The sequence below is a fragment of the Globicephala melas genome, chromosome 17, assembly GCF_963455315.2.
Source record: "Globicephala melas chromosome 17, mGloMel1.2, whole genome shotgun sequence".
In the NCBI taxonomy this organism is placed as follows: domain Eukaryota; kingdom Metazoa; phylum Chordata; class Mammalia; order Artiodactyla; family Delphinidae; genus Globicephala; species Globicephala melas.
Window position 1 is genome coordinate 22,597,285 of NC_083330.1, and position 18,438 is coordinate 22,615,722.

Genomic DNA, 18,438 nt, shown 5'->3' on the forward strand with positions numbered 1-18,438 from the left:
CTAGACAAAAAGACTAGAAATGGAAACCCCATTGGAAAACCAGATTATACAAATGTTGGCATCTTCAAGAATTCTAGAAAAGACTTTCTTAAAAAAGACAAATTGGGAGATGTTCAAAGAGCATTAGAACCATGGCTGATCTGAGTGACCAAGGGGAGAATCCATGAATAAACTTCAGAGCTTAAGCAGGAACTTGGTGGGGGAAGGGAGAGTAGGCAGTAATTATTAAAATACATAAGACTGTTCCAGTTTAAAAAACATTTTGATCCTCAAGTCTTCGCAAATCAGTATAAATTTAGCCTTATTTTACAGAAGAGAAAATTTGTATTGAAATATATTGAAAAATTCTTAAAGCTGCTTCAATGTTTATGTTCAATGTTTATGTTCAATGTTCCTTCAATGTTTATCAGCACTAACATGGATAAGAGTCACTGAACTACAAACAGCTAGGTTTCAAGCATTAAACATTTACTATCCTATTTTTATGCACACAATTTTTGCCCTAATTTCTAGGTATAGTTGAGAAATTCATTTTAATTATCTCTGTTCTCCTTTCTGTTGTTCTCAGCCCCATGCTCCTCTGCGGTGTGAAACTGATAATGAGCAGAAAGCTGATAAAACATGTGGGAGCAGAAGCTGAAGATGGTGAACTCAAGATGGTGAACTCTTTCTGCAGACAAAATAACAATATAAATTTTAGCAAATTTGGGTTTATTTTTAAGATTTTTTTAAAATAAATTTCTGTTCACGTTAGAACCAAAACACAGAACCATAATGAGATAACAGTCAAATCTGAACCAACAAGAGCTGCAGTTCAATGGGAGTCAATAAATACGGCATCTTGCTGGTCCTACCTGGTTACCATGGCAGGTTGTGCCTAAAATTGCCTGGAAAGATGTGCTGTCTTACACAAATTTGAAACAAAATCTTCTACACAACTTAACCCCCAAATATAAGCATCATCTTTACGTCAAGTTCACGATTTCTCTTGGGCACATTTTTTTTCAGTTTTTGTTTAAGCCCAGACCCTAGAAATTGACGAAACTAAGGGCTGGATTCCACCCCTGAGGCATATGATAAAAAGCTCTCCTGGAAGAGGAGAAAGGGTTAACATGAATTATTCTGGGGGTCCTCCAGAGTCTGCCACAGTTCAACAGTCCAGATATGTGTGTGGCAGGATCTTTTTTTTTTATATTAACATATCTTCCCAAGTATACTTCCCCTATTTGGCTTTCAAACTATCCCACACACTCCACACACTTCCGTATGACGGTCTTAGTCCGTCCAGGCTACTATAATAGAATACCGTAGACTGGGGGTGGCTTGTAAACAGCAGTCCAGTATTTCATAACTCTGGAGGCTGAGAAGTTCAAGATCAAGGCACCAGCAGATTTGGTGTCTTGGGAAGGCCTGCTTCCTGGCTTACAGGTGGTCATCTTCTCACTGTGTGCTCAAAGAGCAGAAGAGATGAGGGAACGCTTTGGGGTCCCTTTAATAAGGGCACTAATGCTATTCGTGACGCCTCCATCTTCATGAGCTAATCACCTCCTAACAGCCCCACCTCTTAATACCATCACACTGGGGATTAGGATTTCAACATATGAACTTTGGAGGGAGATAAACATTCAGTCCATTGTAATGATTGTCTCAGAAGCAAAGTATGTCAAGGCAGAAAGTCTGAGCAAGTCTTCCTGGTTTTGATTTCCAAAAGGAAAATGGAGAGAACTTGGGACTTAGGCCAAACTTTTGAGAAAAATTGAAGATTAGAGACAGTGAAACTTACCTTTAAGTCTCCACAATATTCACCCAGGCTGGGAAGGGAATTGGGAGAAAGCAACAGGAAGAGAGGTAATGGAACTAAATATATTAGAGAGACTGGAGGATGGAGAAATCACTAAAGCAAAGGAGTACTCAGAAAGGCATATTCAAGCAACCAGGAGTTGTGCAGGACAAGTAAGTCATCATATCCATACCTTCAGTTGCTACATGACTGAGTGTGAATGTAACAGATAACTGACCTTCTCATCGGCCTTCTGATGGGAAGTCCCTCTGGTAACAGCCAGTATTTCACCAGCAGGAGCAACACCATCCATGCCTTGAGAGTCGCCCAGTTTCTATCCAACTTATTCTACATGAACTAAACACTAAATATGTGCTTTGGTATAGACCAGAACAGAGTAACTCAGAGAGAGAGGAGGGTGGTGTCCTAGATACATAATGATCTGGTGAAGGGACTGTTATAGAAAATACCATTAGATACTTGTCTGGTAGGAACAGGGTCTAGAAAGAATAAGCTCCATTCTCCATAGACTAGGATCCCTGACAACACTACTTGTCCTCTCAAACCATTCCTATCCCCTCTCCCCTCCCTGCCTTTGCTTACCTGTTGTGCAAGAAAAAATGTTATAACAACCAACATTTATTATGCTTTACAGTATACAAAAGGCTGTCTCACATGTAACTTCATTCATCTTCAAACAATTCTGTGAGATTGGCAGGTCAATTCCCATTGTTATCCCCAATTTACTGATGAGTGAGATTGAGGCTCTGAGAGGTTATGTAAGTTACCCAAGAGCACACAGGAACTAGAAGGTGGCAATAGTCCCAGTCTGTTCATTATCTGTGGTTCTATTGTTCCTTCACTACCATTTTGGCCCTGCTCCGAGGTAGAGCAAGCTGCTCCCTACAGTTTAAGGGGCCCTGAAGCCCTTCCCTCATGAAATGTTTCTTCCCGGACCTTCTTAAGTTCCAGAATACCCTGCCTTAGAGACATTACTCTAAGTTTAGGCAAGGTCTCCAGGAGGCCGTTGGTAAAATGAGACATTCAACCTGGGCTCCCTTAACTGAGACGTCTATGGGCCAGAACTACTGTTTAAGAAACTTAAATGAAAGAACAGCCAAGTGACTATCATGGAGTAAAGGCTCAATAAATAGTGGGTTTCTTTTTTCTAGTTAAAAAAATTTTCGGGAACTTTTTAACACCCATGACATAATTCCTCTGCTTTCCAAGTAAACAAATAAATAACATAGCCATGAATAATATAACTTCATGTAATTCCAATGGTAAAATAAAATCTCAGAAAGTTTTTTTTTTAAATCTCAACGAATCTTTCTGAAAATAATGAGCCCCCAAAATCATCATCCCGAAGGAAAACAGTTTGCTTACCTTAACTCTACTCTGAGTCGTAAAATACTCAAAATTATTTTCACAAAAATTACTGAATTTATCAGTTCCCCTAGCTCTGTGGCATACGAGCATAAAGAATAATACACCCTGGGACTATGTAAAAGCCTAGATTAATATTGAATGAACAGCTAAGGATAAACAGGACTCTCTGCTCTGCTCTCACTGAAGACAAACACAAACAGTGAGCAGAGAATCAGGCACGGATCAAGCCCATGAACGCACGCATTGGTTACTGCAATACCAACAGGGCTTTTAAAATGTCAAAGGAAAAATATACTTTAATAAAAATACATGAAAACTGTGTTGAAAAATTAATGTAGCACACTGTGTGCGAATAAACCCCTACATGAATAGAAAGTTGAGATTATCTCCATGCATCAGTAAACCTCAGGTGAAAAATCACTGGTGACAATTTCTCCCCCCCTTTCAAATACGGTTAGGGGTCTTTGGGGGATTGTCGACGCATAACTGGGGTCAAAGATTTTAACTCAAACAACCTGGATATGCAGAGAAAATGTTTTGTTGTTGTTGTTTACGGTTTTCCACATGAGCCCCCATCCTCTGGTTAGAGCTAAAATTTTTAAATGAATATCTAACCCAGTTTAGACCTAGACTGATTTGACAGCTTAAATGGTCCTTTCAGGCAATATTCTCCCTAGGAGTGGGGAGGGAAGTCACTCAGATTTCTTCTGCCTCTCTCTACTCATCTCTGAAAGAAGGCAGTTGGGTGTATACGTGGGGAGAGAAGGAGAGGAGTGTGAAATGGGGAGATGAGTGACCTTGAGGGTGGTGTTCTGGTCTTCTAGTTGGTGTTGTCTTAATGCTGTCTTGGCATTCATGGCTGGAGTCTGTAACTGATCTCATTCTCCCAATTTGGTCATAACCCAGTTCATTCTCTGGCCAATTCGGTCTCACTTGGGCACCTCCTGGCTCCAAAACCCCGAGACTTCCTGCCAGCCTCCAAGGCCAACTCTGAGGTCAGCCCCCCATCTCCTTGGGAACTGATGGTGGTTCAGGAAAGCTAACCCTAGGAGGTTCTGGCTCCCCAACAACACCACACAACCAAAGGGATGGAGGTGTGTTCAGGGCTGGAAAAGTTAGAAAAGGTCTCTCTTCACAGAGCCCAAAAAGGGAGTCAGGGCCTATAGCCTTCTCCCTTCACCTCCTCGCAGCCCACACCCTGAATCTACCCTCACCGTCCGCCGAGGGGAAGCGGGGGCACACATCCAGTCAATGTGCTCCTTCCTTCTCTTCCTCTCTGGCCTCTCCCCATCCTCTTCCTCCAGAGTTGGGAATGAGGTGGGCTTTGCACTTTCTTCTACATTCTGTATCCATTAGGCACAGGGCTTTGCTATCATGGATGGAGGGGTACCTTCTCTGCGGGGGATCTTCCCGGTTTAGTACCTGATATGTTAGATATGTTAGACGGAAAAATAAAGAGATCTGGAAAAGGGTCTCTCAAGATCATAGTCTGGGTTATAATGCTTTTATTTCACTTTGTCCCTGTTTTTCATGTCAGAAGCTCTATATTATTCAATTTTCCTCTTCATCATTTTTACAGTAAATTCACTTCCCCTATCAGGCAGATGGTTGCTCAGATTGACTTGGGCAAAATCATGGACATTAGTAATTTCTAAAATCTTACCACTCACTCCCTTGTGCATATATATATGGTCCACTGTTCCTATACATTATATGTTTAAATCAGTGTAGATGAGTGTGCAAAGCTATCCCTTCACATAAACATTCTGTTACATGGCACTTATCAAAACACATTTATTTTTGTTATTTGTTTGTTTGTCTCTAACATAAAATATCTACTGGGGATTATTTCGATGACTATTATTTCTGTGGCATTACCACATAGAAAGATAAATTCCTAACTTTATGGCAAACGTGATAAATCCTGTGTTAACAAACATTTGTTTTACAGATAATTGGAGTAAATAGAATCATTTATCCTGATGTAGCAAACGTTGGGGCTGGAAGAATATGTATGAGGGAACAACATAGCTGCTGCCTTCAGATACATAGTGGTTTAGAAGTGGAAACCAAGTCTGATCCATGTGACTCCAAGGGGCAAAATTAAGATTATGGAAAGAGTTAATGGGAAAGGAAATTTGGTTTAGCTTTCTAATAATCAAAGCTGTCTAAATATGGAGTGGGTTGACACCTCGAGATTCAATGATTATTTCCTAACTGGGTTTATTCAAGCTGGGCCACGTGACCACTTAATAAGGATGTCATGTTGATTATTTAAAGGTGTTAAGCATGCTGAGTTTCTATATTTCTTAAAGTCTTTAAGCTGAAGGTTTCAGATATTCAAGTACCTGATAAAAGATAAAGAACCATAGTAACATAGTAGTGCTGGCAGGAAAATCGTCCATGGCCATTTTTTGATGTTAATCACTGAGCTATTAAATAGGAAAAATTCAAATTACCTATCTGTGGTATAATCAGAGTTGAAAGCACAGTTTATGACAAAACTGGTGAAAATAAGGCCATAGGAGGGAGACCAGAAAGTTCTGGCAAAGGATGCTTCAAAGAATTAGAGGGAAATAAAGACCACTCTGGTTTGGTTAAGTAAGAGAGAAAAGCATCATTACAGTGATTCTATAAATAGGGGAAAAAAAGATATAAGGTATAAATGCTGAACTGGTGGTGGTGGTGGTGTTAAACTTAAGATGATGACATTTTTGAAGATTTAAATTATTTAATGAGTCCCAAGCAACCTCAGATTACATCTTTATTGATTCTTTCCTTCCCTTCTTTAGCATTTTGCCAAGAGTGGTAACAGGAGACAGTATGGCTGGGTACTGATTAACTGTTAACAGGCAATTAATAACAGGTATAGGAAAGAAAGGAGGAAGCAGAGAACACTTAGAAGGATGCAGATAGGGGCTGCATCACTGGTCATCCTTGTCATAATGTCATGACCCACAAACCCATATTCATTAAGGAGATGGCAGGGAAAGTGATAGAGTCAAACTAGACAAAAGGGGGTCTGCAGTGCCTGGAAAGTCAGTGCAGGATGAAGCAGACATGTCTCTGGGAGTGGAAGTCAGAAGAAAGGAGGTATATAGGCATTAAATGTGTACTAGGTGCCAGCCACTGCCATACGCACTTCATATCCTGTTAACTCATTCATTCTTCACTTCTACCCTCATAGGAAAGTATTCATAATCTCTTTTCACATTTAATGAAAATGAAAATGAGACTCAAATAGATTGCATACCCCAGGTCACACAGCCAGTTACGGGTTGCTGGGATTTAAAATCCCAAAGCTTATGGTCTTTCCACTACATCACACTAGCAAAATGTGCTCAGGCATGAGCAGATAAAGATAAGTGACAAGTGATGCCAGAGACTGGAGCCAGGTGGCAAAAATAAATCAAGCAGGAATGGATACATCAAGCAGATGGGGGGAGGGGCTTGGGGAATGCATGGGGAAGGCTGGGGGTGTCTAAGATTCACAGCCAGACTGTCCATTTGAATAAGCCAGAAATCCAGGAGCTAGAAAGATATCAAACACAGAAGAGGACAAGGGCATTCTCAAGAAAACACCCCAGACAAAATACTCCAAAACTTTTGGGTACCCTTACTACAATCTTGTCTTTTATTCTTCTTTCTTCTTTATTAGGGTTTTCCATCCCCTGAACAGAGGGGAAGAGGGAACTTTTGCTTTCCTCATTTCATTCTTCATTCTTACTTCACCAATGCTGTAACCTGTGATTATGAGCCAGCCAAGGTAAAGCTGCGTCAAGAGGTAAAGACTGAACTGAAAAGACTCAAGAGAGATTTTAGAAAGAAGTCACCACTCTGTTTCTTGTTGTCAAATTTTGGGGGATTCATTTTTCCAAAGAATCCATGAATCTCCTTACCGTGTGTGATCCACGAGTCATCAGTATCATCAGAACAAGTATAAAGGGAGAAAGAAGACAAAGTGAGCAAGGGGAATAAGCCTGCCACTTTACAGACTGCAGCTTGCATGGTCAGATTTAGCAATTTTTAATCAACTGAAAGCCCATTTTGCATTTGGACAAAAGCCCTATTTTGTAATTTTCCAAGTGAAAGCATGAAAAAAAATGTCTTGCAACTAAACAAGTGAAAGGATATACTATGTAAGACACTCTCAAAGAATACAGTAATTACCACAAATATAATGTATAGAAATATAATTGTGTCTCAGAAATAGATCTATTCAAAGAAGGCTTTCATATGTGTGATTATGCATGAGAGCCTAATGAAGCAGACATTAGCAAGGTTTGTCAATATGCAAATACTATTTCTACCAGTCCATTCTGATATGGTTTATCAAATGGCATTAAATATCTCAAAAGAAATGGACTTCTCGGGGCTTCCCTAGTGGCGCAGTGGTTGAGAGTCCGCCTGCCGATGCAGGGAACATGGGTTCGTGCCCCGGTCTGGGAAGATCCCACATGCCACGGAGCGGCTGGGCCCATGAGCCATGGCTGCTGACCCTGCGCGTCCAGAGCCTGTGCTCCGCAACGGGAGAGGCCACAACAGTGAGAGGCCTGCATACCGAAAAAAAAAACCAGAAAGACACAGACATCTTTTATTTCCCTAACACATAGCAAACACCTCTTTTTCCATACATGTGAAGTAGTCTCTTCATCTATTGTAACACATTGCTCCCAATAATTAGACTTAATGTTCTTTGGATTCTGTTAAGGGTGAAATTTTTCACAGTTACTGTATGTTATTATAATCTAGGTAAAACTCATTTAAATGATTTGTGTTACTGAGAGAATAATAACACCCATTAGAAACTGTTTTGCTTGCCCAGGGAGTTAAAATACAATATAGTCTCAGACGTGCGATCAACATACTCCTTGCCTTTTTAAGGCCACATTAACTCCTGAAATGAAAACATCTAGGTAAATGTGTATGTGCAAATACACACATACATCCACACCCACACATTTTCTCTCTCAGGAAATCCAGAGCATCTTTTACTAGGTTTCATTATAACTGAATGGCATATGATTGAAATATAAAGTTACCATTGCAAAGACCTCTCACAGACATCCTTCTAAGCTCCAGGATAAGGGTCTTGTGGCATATTTGTGCAGATCTACTCTGCTGGCTTTTCACAAATGGCTCTGTCAAAGCATAACATGTGACTTCCATAATCGAATGTTATTTACATCAGAATGAAAACAGACTGAGTAACTATTAGTGTGAGGTTCATGATTTTGGCGCTACAGACTGGAGAAATATCTTCTGTTTCCAGGAAAATCGTTTCCTAATTTGTCCTACATTTGGTTAGTAATCTTACTCAGAGGCAGAGAGAGTCAGAGAGCCTTCGCTGCGCCCAGGCACGTTCAGCACTTAGCAAGCCCGGGAAGAAAAAAGACTGGGGCTTGGGCCTTGGCGACTTCAGCAACCCACTCTCAACACGGAGGGGCAGGGACCGCACTGAGAGAGCTCTCAAGGTGAGACCCCCTGCACAGGGCCAGGAATAGGAGAATAGGATCTTTGAAGTAGCATGGCGTCATATAGTGACTGCTTGTCAATGGGCACAAAAGAAAATTTCATCTGGAGCCTGTAGACTCCCACCTCCCAGATTTCCAGACTCAACTTGAGCACACAGGGCCAACACAAGAGGAAATCTCATTTAAAAAAAAAAAAAAAAGAAAGAAAACCAACCTGAAGAATCTTAAAGGAACAACTCCCTCAAGTTCACAGGGGACCTCAAGATCTTCTAGGGGGAGCTCAAGTTGCCCAGAATTTGGAATATTACTCAAAGACAGGAACTGCAGCTTCTTAGTAGTCGTTAGTATGCCGCAGCAAATTAGAAAGTGTGTGTTTGTTTCAGAACCTCCCTGGAGCATCCTCCTTTGCATTATCCACTATACCTCTCTCTGTCTGCCTCCCAGTTTAACTCAACAAGTGTTTGTGAAACACCTACTATGTTCATGTCTCTGTGCTTGTTATTACAAGAACATGCCAGATGAAAAAAAAAAAATCTAGTCTCTGGCTTCGAAGAGTAGGTGGCCTGGTAAGAGAGACAGTCCTGCAAAGAACCTGTCTATCCAGTCTAGTAAAGGAGAGAGAGATTGTACAACTACTTATAGTAGAATAAGAAGCAGCTTGATTGACAGGCAATAGACAATGGAAATAGACCTCAGATTCCTGGCTCCATCACTGATGTGTTATTAGGGAAAATCACTAATATTTCTGGATTGTTTCTTTTTCTCTGAAATAGGAATGATCACACCTACCTTCCCCTTCCCAGTGTTGCCTTTGGAATCAAATGAAATGTATGGACAGAGTCTTTAGAGACTGGATGGTGATTCGTAGGTCTAACAGCTAGTAAGAGCTAATATTAATTAAATAGTCTGTGCCAAGCACTGTGTTAAGTCATGTAAATATTTTCTTTTTTAATCCTCATAACAACCCTGGAAGGTTAGGGGACATGCCTGAGATCACAGACTGACTCCTCACTACACTGTCATACTGTTAATTCTCTGCCACTTACAAGCTCAGTGACTTTGGACAAGTCCTTTAATCCCTTTTGATCCTCCATGTTTTCATCAGTAAAATTAAGGTGGTCTCAATGAAATTTGTTTTAATTGTGGTAACATACAACACGAGATCTATTCCCTTGACACAATTTTAAGTGCAAGGTACAGAATTGTTCACTAAAGACACAATGTGGTACAGCAGGTCTCTAGAACTTTTTCATCTGCCCGTTGATCATCAGCTCCCCATTGTCCTCTCTCTGCAGCCCCTGGCCGCCATCATTCCACCCTGATTCTATGAATTTGACTATTTTAGAGACCTCATATAAGTGGAATCATGCAGTATTTGTCCTTCTGTGACTGGTTAACTTCACTTAGCATAAGGTTCACTCTTGTTATGCATAGGGCAGGATTTCCTTTCTTAAGCCTGAATAATATTCCATTGTGTATATATAGCACACTTTCAATGAAATGTCTTGGACCAAACAGTCCAAAATGCTATAACAGAAGTATGAACACTTTCGAGAGCACAGAGGAGAAGTCATTAATCCCCAGTAGTCAGGAATTTATTGATGTGGAATAAGCTCCAACACATTACCCAACTTCCGGTGTGCCTGCTTCATCAGGTCAACTTTTTGTATTTTTATTCATACAAACTCTTAGTCCTACTGGCAACTGAGGCTTATTCATTTTTATCATCTTTCTGAGACCCTTACAAATGTTTGTAGAAATGACTGGATGGATGAGTGGATGGACGGCTCTTATCTGATAAGCTGGGCCAATATTGGTCTTCATTATCTTCCATCTTCTGATCACTTTCTTAGGTCCCCAAACTTCTGGACCAGGTCAAATCTCAATCCTATGTATCCCCATAACTTCCTCTACATGATTGTGATTGTCTGTGGATGTCTGCCTTCCCCATCAGGTTTTCAGTTTACTGCAATGAACACTATTTGTCTTGTTCACCACTGTGCCTCCAATTCCTAGCTCATAGCAGGTGACCATTAAATATTTAAAGAAGGGTGAATGACTGAATGAGTTTACTAAAGCCTCTGTTTGTCAATGACCTAGTTTTGGACCATCCAAAGATAAATTCTGCTCCTGAGAAACCTTACTGACCTGGCATTGCTGCTCTATTTAAGTTAAAACACTCAGTGTATTTGATTCAATAGTTGTAAATAGCAAAACACTATGTATGTATTATCCTTTTAATATATATTCATAAGATAACAGACAAGCATACACATGCGCACACACACAGCCTGATAAAAGGATGGTTTTTAAAAACTGCCTCAAAGCTCCCTCCAGAATAGGAATCATATTTAGTTATTCCATCTATAAATTCCATTTTAATATCAAGGTCCTAGATACCCTGAGAAATACTACAAGAATCTAAAACATCAAAAAGAGTAAACAAATGTAGTCTTACTAATGTAGGAGAAGAGAAAGAGATATTTCAGAAAGATTTCTAAAGATTTGAGTGTTTTCTGGTTACCCTTGAGTTATGCAGAATGAATCTGAACTTACTTCAGTATTCATCAAGCTTTATGCTTTGACTAAAGAAACCCAAGTAGCATTAAATATTTGAATCATACAACCAACTTCCCTTTATCTCATTCCCTGCCTGCTCTAGCATTCAAGATTCATCCAGGAAAACAGAAGACAGTACAAAGTACTTCATGGAGAAAATTGGTTATACAGATGTTGATGAGGAAAATACAGGGATTAGCAACATCAGGAAGCTACAAACACCATTGGGCTAGAAGGACAAGGGGAAGAGGGAGTGTTACTGGAGCCTACGCGTCCAGCGCACTTGATGGAGAGCTAGGCAGGAGACTCAGCCACCACCAAAGAAGTCACCTAAGGCAGAGATGGATGAGAAAACATACACCACATTTCTTTCCTTCTGTCCTCAAATCTGAGGGGCACAGATGACAGGAATTAGCTCCCTGTGATACAGAGAAGATGAAGGGAAGGCAAGGAACCGATGTGAAGTGTGAGAGCACACAGGCCCAGCATCAGTATACCTACCTACCAGCCTACTGATCTGCCTACCCACGTAGCTTCGGGGTCACTGAAGCAAGTATCTGACTGTTTCGAAAGAGTCACAGATGTAGAAAACAAACTTATGGTAACGGGGGGGAGTAAGGGGAGGGGAGGGATAAATTGGGAGATTGGGATTGACATATGCACACTACTATATATAAAATAGATAACTGATAAGGACCTACTGTATATATAGCACAGGGAACTCTACTCAATACTCTGTAGTGACCTATATGGGAAAAGAATCTAGAAAAGAGTAGTTATATGTGTATGTATAACTGACTCACTTTGCTGTACACCTGAAACTAACACAATATTGTAAATCAACTCTACTCCAATAAAAATATTTTTTAAAGTATCTGACTGTTTTGAAAGCTTATTTCTTATTGGATGTTAATAAATTGATGTTCTGATTTAAAATATTTTATTGTTTTAAAAAACCTCTTCTAAAGTTGCTGTTCTTAGGTTCTACTATTTTATATTCATTTCACATTTAAAGTTTCTGTTTCAAAAGATAACACTAACCAGTATGTTATTATTATGTAAAAGACATGTTATAAAAAAATAAATACTCAGTGTTAAGGATTATTCAAAATAATAGTTAACAGCCAAGGAATTAGTGTTGCTTGTCATTTTGCTTCTTCAAAGTGAGAAGTGTGGGCAAAACTAAGATCTAAGGGAAGAATAAACAAAGGAGATGCATAATAAGACTCAAATGGTAGAATGCTAAAAAATTTTCAGATGAATCTCTGATGTCAAATAAGAATCCTTTTGGAAAACAATTTTTTTAAAAGCATGCCTAAAATCACTGTTGTCAGAAAAGTCTTACAGGAATTTAAATCCCTTGATTTTTCAGAAAATATATCTTGGAATCTACAACATGCACAGAACCTGCCCAGCTCTCATGAAATATTCATTTTCATTGACCAACTCAGTCACTCCACTACAAAGCCCTGACTTGCCCACGGCGTTATTTCTTTGGTCCGTGACCTCATCAGATGGTGCAGGCCAAATAACCTCCAGGTGTGACCATTATTGTTTGGATGGAGCCTTTTCTACCTGTGGTAAATAATGGTATAGGAATTTGATACTACAGTAAGTGTGAGACAAACAGATGTGGTTTTCATGCTTTGTCCTTCCCCACTACAGCTGATCCTTCCAATATCAGGGGTCATTTTCTTTTCAAAACATCAGACAGCCTATGTTGTCATTAAAATCACCAAGAAGCCCTCTTAGGCATGCCTGGTACTGACTCTCTGCTGAGACAAGCCCAGTCTTGTGAGACATGTGAAATTCAGAGTTCTAACCACTAGTGCCCATTAAGGATCCTCCAGCAATTTTCATATGATTAGAAACAGCCAAAGTGTAATGGGGAAAAGTACATTCCTACGGCCTCCACACCCCCTGCAGTTTTAAATACATTTGATCTCTCCTGCTTTTCCTGCTTTAAAAAGGTAAATTAAGTAGTGCAGTTGGGCACTACTAACCAGCTACCGTGTTCCTTCCCAGGAGGGCAGACTTGAGGGGGAAGAGTCTCATTAATACAGCACAATCTTTAGACATGAATTGTCCCTAAACTAACCCAACAAACCAAGGAACAATGTTTACCTCCTTAGGAATATTTAACTCATTCTCCAGAAATTTTGAATACATAGATGAGGTCAGGGACAAATCAATTTTTCTCTAAGGTGTCTTATAATGCCTCTCACAGTCTTGCTACTTAGTATATTTTTAAACAGAAGAAGTGAGAAATAGATACTGTGGGATGGAAAGTACTCAAGTATAATAAAATTTCAACCTTGAGACTAATTTTAAAATGCCAACCCGGGCAGATGAGGAAGAGAAAATAGAATTGGAAGGAAGAATGAAATACTTTACTCTAGAAGTAAATATAGATGTGCCTATCACATGTCTTTATCTCTACTAGTTTCTGAATAATCCCTAAAATTTTCCACAAAACTGCTCCCATTTTTCTACTTTGGAAAAAAAAAGACTTAAAATTTGTACTTACTTCATGGTTACAAATGATATCTCATTTGTGGTATCAAACAACATTAAATTGCTTGAAACTAAGGTAGTTTCAAAAGAGCCAAAACTCAGGGTATAAAATGGAGAAACCCTCAGATCTCATACATTTTTAGTTCTTATGCTACCTGAAATGTCATTGACCAACAATTCTTTGCCCTAATTTCTCGATTAGAAATGTCCCAAATTGCATCATCGTACATTTTTCTCTATTTTAAGTGTCAATTCTAACATTTCCTGACTTAGCTATATACATTTATAACTATGTCCTTAGACACATAAACATTTTTTAAATATTACATTGATGCCATCCTTTGTATAAACCAAGCCATAGCACAATACAGACTTATTTTTAATTGTTTAAAATCTAAATGTACATTTATTAAAGGTTCCATTTCTCCTTAGGATGTAGAAAACCACAAGACAGCATCACTCCTGACCTAAAACATAAAAAAGATCTACAAGATTATAACTTTTCCTAAACCCATCAGATGGTTGAGGTTGAAAGGCAAATATAGTAAATTTATTCGATGGACTACATTAATAATTACAAAGAGGGGGAAAACACTGATATACATAACATGGAAAAATCTAAAAATCATTATGCTGAGTGAAAAAAGTCAGACATAGAAGAATACATGCAGTATTTTTTTTTTTAACATTTACATAGCCTTCTAGAAAGTTGTGGACTAATCTAGAGAGACAAAAATAGATCAGTGTTTGCCTGGGGTCTGTGTGAAGGGAAAGACGGACTGCAAAGGGGCACAGAAATCTAGAGTGATGGAAATGTTCTGTGTCATAATTGCAACAATTACCTCACATGTGTGTACATCTGTAAAAGCTCATCAAATTATAAATTTTAAATGGATTTATTTTACATAAATTGTACCTCAATAAAAATGACTTTTATGAAACCTCATTTTCATGGGAGGCTTAAGTCAATGCAATTAACTCAAAGTCTCCCAAGAAGTTTCTAAGCTTTCATTCTAATCAGATTTATCTTTCCTCAGTAGGGAGGACATCACAGGATCAACACCCCAAAAGCTAATAATCCAACTGCTATTTACATAAAGGATTCACTAACAAAGAGCAATAGCTCTTAATGAAAGCAATAGTCACTTCTGCTGGAGCAGGAGAACAAAAGCAGCAGGAAAGTCTAGTAGCATATCTTCTGATGGTCCTGACAGGGCAGCAACCCTCAAGAACTCCCAGGAGCACCTGAAATTGTCCCTGAGTCCCTCAGCTCAACATTGCTACTATATATATATATATATATATATATATATATATATATATATATATATATATATATGTATGTGTGTATATATATATATACATATATATATATACACACGCATATATATATTCTTCTTCAGATTCTCTTCCCTTGTAAGGTTATTACAAAATATTGAGTATAGTTCCCTACTGTGCTATACAATACGTCCTTATTGGTTATCTATTTTATATATAGTCGTGTGTATATGTTAATCTCAAGCTCCTAATTTATCCCTCCCCTCACTCTTTTTTGATACAGGACTATCTCTCAAACATACAAACAGGCCAGCCTAGAATTGCAGTATACTGCCATCATTTCACTTTGGAATGGTTTAAATAGAAGAACTGGAAAAAGTCCAAAATTTATCTTCTAAAATACCCACCAAGTCAATTCCTAGATATTTTCTTGGGCCTCACAGATTCACCATACTTATATTCAAATTAACTAATCTCTTTTTAGATGAAAAATCACAAAAGAAAATTTAGTGCAGAGGTATCCTCAAAGTTTTCTTTTTCACTGAAATTAGGATGACATTTTTTTAAAAACAGCTTTTTTATTTTTATTTTTTTAAATCATTTCATGTTTTATTTTTTTAATGAAACTGTTGGATTATATTGAAGTCTGTGTGTGTGTTGGGGGGTGTGGATATATGTGGAGAGGGTGGTATTTAAGTACACTGTTGTTTTATGGCTACCCATTTGTGATATAATTTGCTGATAGACTATAAAAAAGACCAAAAGAAATTCAACCTCACCTTGAAGACAGTGCATGCTTCTTTTTTGCTAGAGAATTTATGTTAGTATTATTTTGCTGTATCTGTTTGTCATTTAAAACATGAGATTCATGTAAAGTTTTATTGCTAGTGGCCTACTGTCAGCTCTCACAAAACTGGATGTACTGTGCTATTGCAAGCCTTGTATAGGTGAGAACTTTACAAAAGTAATTAACAAAGCACATTGAGTATAATAATCAATGCTAACAACAGTCATGTAAATAAAATTGTTTGCATAAACAAAATATCTTAATTAGTATGAATTCTTTCTTGATGAAGCATGAGAACTATAGATGATAACCTTTTCAATATCTTTAATTCTCTGAAGCACTTCTAGTTCTGGTAATAGTTTCAGAAATGTCATAGCAACTACTTCGGGAGATTAACATCTCTAATGCCTTCTTTGTACTGGTAATGTTAAGTTTTCAATAACCATCTTTTGGATGGTTGCCACTTAACTCTATACTGCATGGAAATTTTTGTCAGTGTCTTTTAGATTGCTAATTCATTCAAAAAATATGAATGCATACTATATGTATCTACACATCAGAGATATAGCAGTGTTTTTTTTGTTTTGTTTTTCTTACTGTGCATAGTTTATTTTTATATATGCATTAGCAATATTTTAAAAACTGCTTTTAAAAGTGAACTGCCTACCTTTGGAGAAGAAACTATGAAATTTAGCTTTTTCATCTTCATGGTCTTTACAGAACCAAAACACCCTGATAGGGAATGAAGGAATTAGTTATTCAACTACTGACACAAAGCTTCTAGAATTTTTTCCAAATATCCCAAATTCTGTTATCCTAAAAGAGGAAGAATCTTTTAAATGATTTATTTTCACTTTAAGAAAAAAGTGATTTATTTTCCCTTTAAAAGCAGCTTTAGGATATTATGGATATCATCATGGAGCAGGATATGGCCTTAGTGAAATGCTCCATGTTTTAGAGCGTCTTCCTCCAGGATGTAACATACAGTGTGATTGGTTTTTCTAATTGCTCTGTCTGTCATAGTGATAACTCTCTCCTTCACTGCTTCCAAATGTGACCACCAGCATGGCTGAAATAACAATGGGTTTGAAACAGTCTATTGTATGCAGGAGCCCATGTTGAAAATTTCATAATTCATCTAAATTTTAGGTTAAATAAAAATGATTTCAGGGCTTCCCTGGTGGCGCAGTGGTTGAGAATCCGCCTGCCAACGCAGGGGACACGGGTTTGAGCCCTGGTCTAGGAAGTTCCCACATGTCGCCGAGCAACGAAGCCCGTGCACTACAACTACTGAGCCTGCGCTCTAGAGCCCGTGAGCCACAACTACTGAGCCCATGAACCACAACTACTGAAGCCTGAGCACCTAGAGCCCATGCTCCACAACAAGAGAAGCCACCGCAATGAGAGAAGCCCACACACAGCAAAGAAGAGTAGCCCCTGCTCACCACAACTAGGGAAAGCCCGCGCGCAGCAACAAAGACCCAACACAGCCAAAAATAAATAAATAAATAAAATTGATTCTTAAAAAAAAAAAAAAGAAATGACTTAAACCTTCAAATGGTTTTCTTCATAACTGTTTGAGGCTCAAACTCTAATAGACTATAAAATAAATAAGGGGAAAAATGCTAAAGGAAGCACACATTTTCTAAGAGGGAGAAAGGTGGAGAGATTGGATTGTACACACCAACAGGATCAAGGAAGGATGCTAAGTGATGGTAATGAATCTGCGTGCCTTATTCCTGCTTCCAAAGAAATTAAGTGTAAAAGGAAAGGGTTTCAATTAGAAATTCACATGATATCACCTAAGTAGACTTAAGACAAGGTATCCTTATCATACCAAAAAAATGGAAAAAAGAATATAAAAGTCTATTAAATGAAAATGTTTTGACAGACAGAGAGCAAGAAATGGTGCTTTTGCAATTCCAGAATGTTTGAATTATTCATCTTCTCCTTGAAAATGTGTCAATTGTAATAAAGTTTGCCAGAGCTTTCCACACGAAAATAATTTATGGGGCATTACACTGAGAACAAAAAGCAAAATAATATCCTTTATACAAAAGTATTTTTCCTTTAAATTGCTTTAAAAAACCAAAAATTATGCTTTTTAAATTAATAATTCTAACTTCTTTAACAACTTAGGCGCCAATATAGCTAAGAATTATCACTCTATCAGCAGTTTTTTTAATAAAACATGGAAGTGAACATGCTGTCTAATAACAAACTGATAAGAATCTAAGTGGAAACGCATCAACTAGACTGCAAATGAATAGCATAAATCTAAACATGTCCCCCTGAAAAATTCAGAAACTGGCAAAACATCTGTTGGGCTGGCTGGCAGTCATCCTAAGTGATGATGCATGCCTTTTACTTCCTGGAGAAATAATTAAGCAGTAAGTTTAACAGTTTCTTCCAGCTCCTTCAAGAATTGGAAGTGCCAAGGACTCAGAAGTTTATTACCAAAAAAATTTTAACCTGGGACCTTGGGTATCCATGCTGCTCACACCAAAACAAGGCAGAAATGTGGGTGTGGTATAGAGCCCTGCTCAGTGAGTTAGGGCTCCCATTTTGGTGTTTTGGTTGTCACAAAGCCCTGAGTCCTGCAAAGATGACCCAGCATGCCAGGCTTCTCTCCAGCCTCTCAACTTCTCTCCTCCAAA

General features: G+C 38.4%; 1 pseudogene; it reads right to left on the reverse strand.

Annotated features, from left to right (window-relative positions):
• Positions 1-533: 533 nt before the first annotated feature.
• The window catches only part of LOC115843350 (CDK5 and ABL1 enzyme substrate 2-like), a 36,866-nt pseudogene continuing 18,961 nt past the window's right edge, over positions 534-18,438 (reverse strand).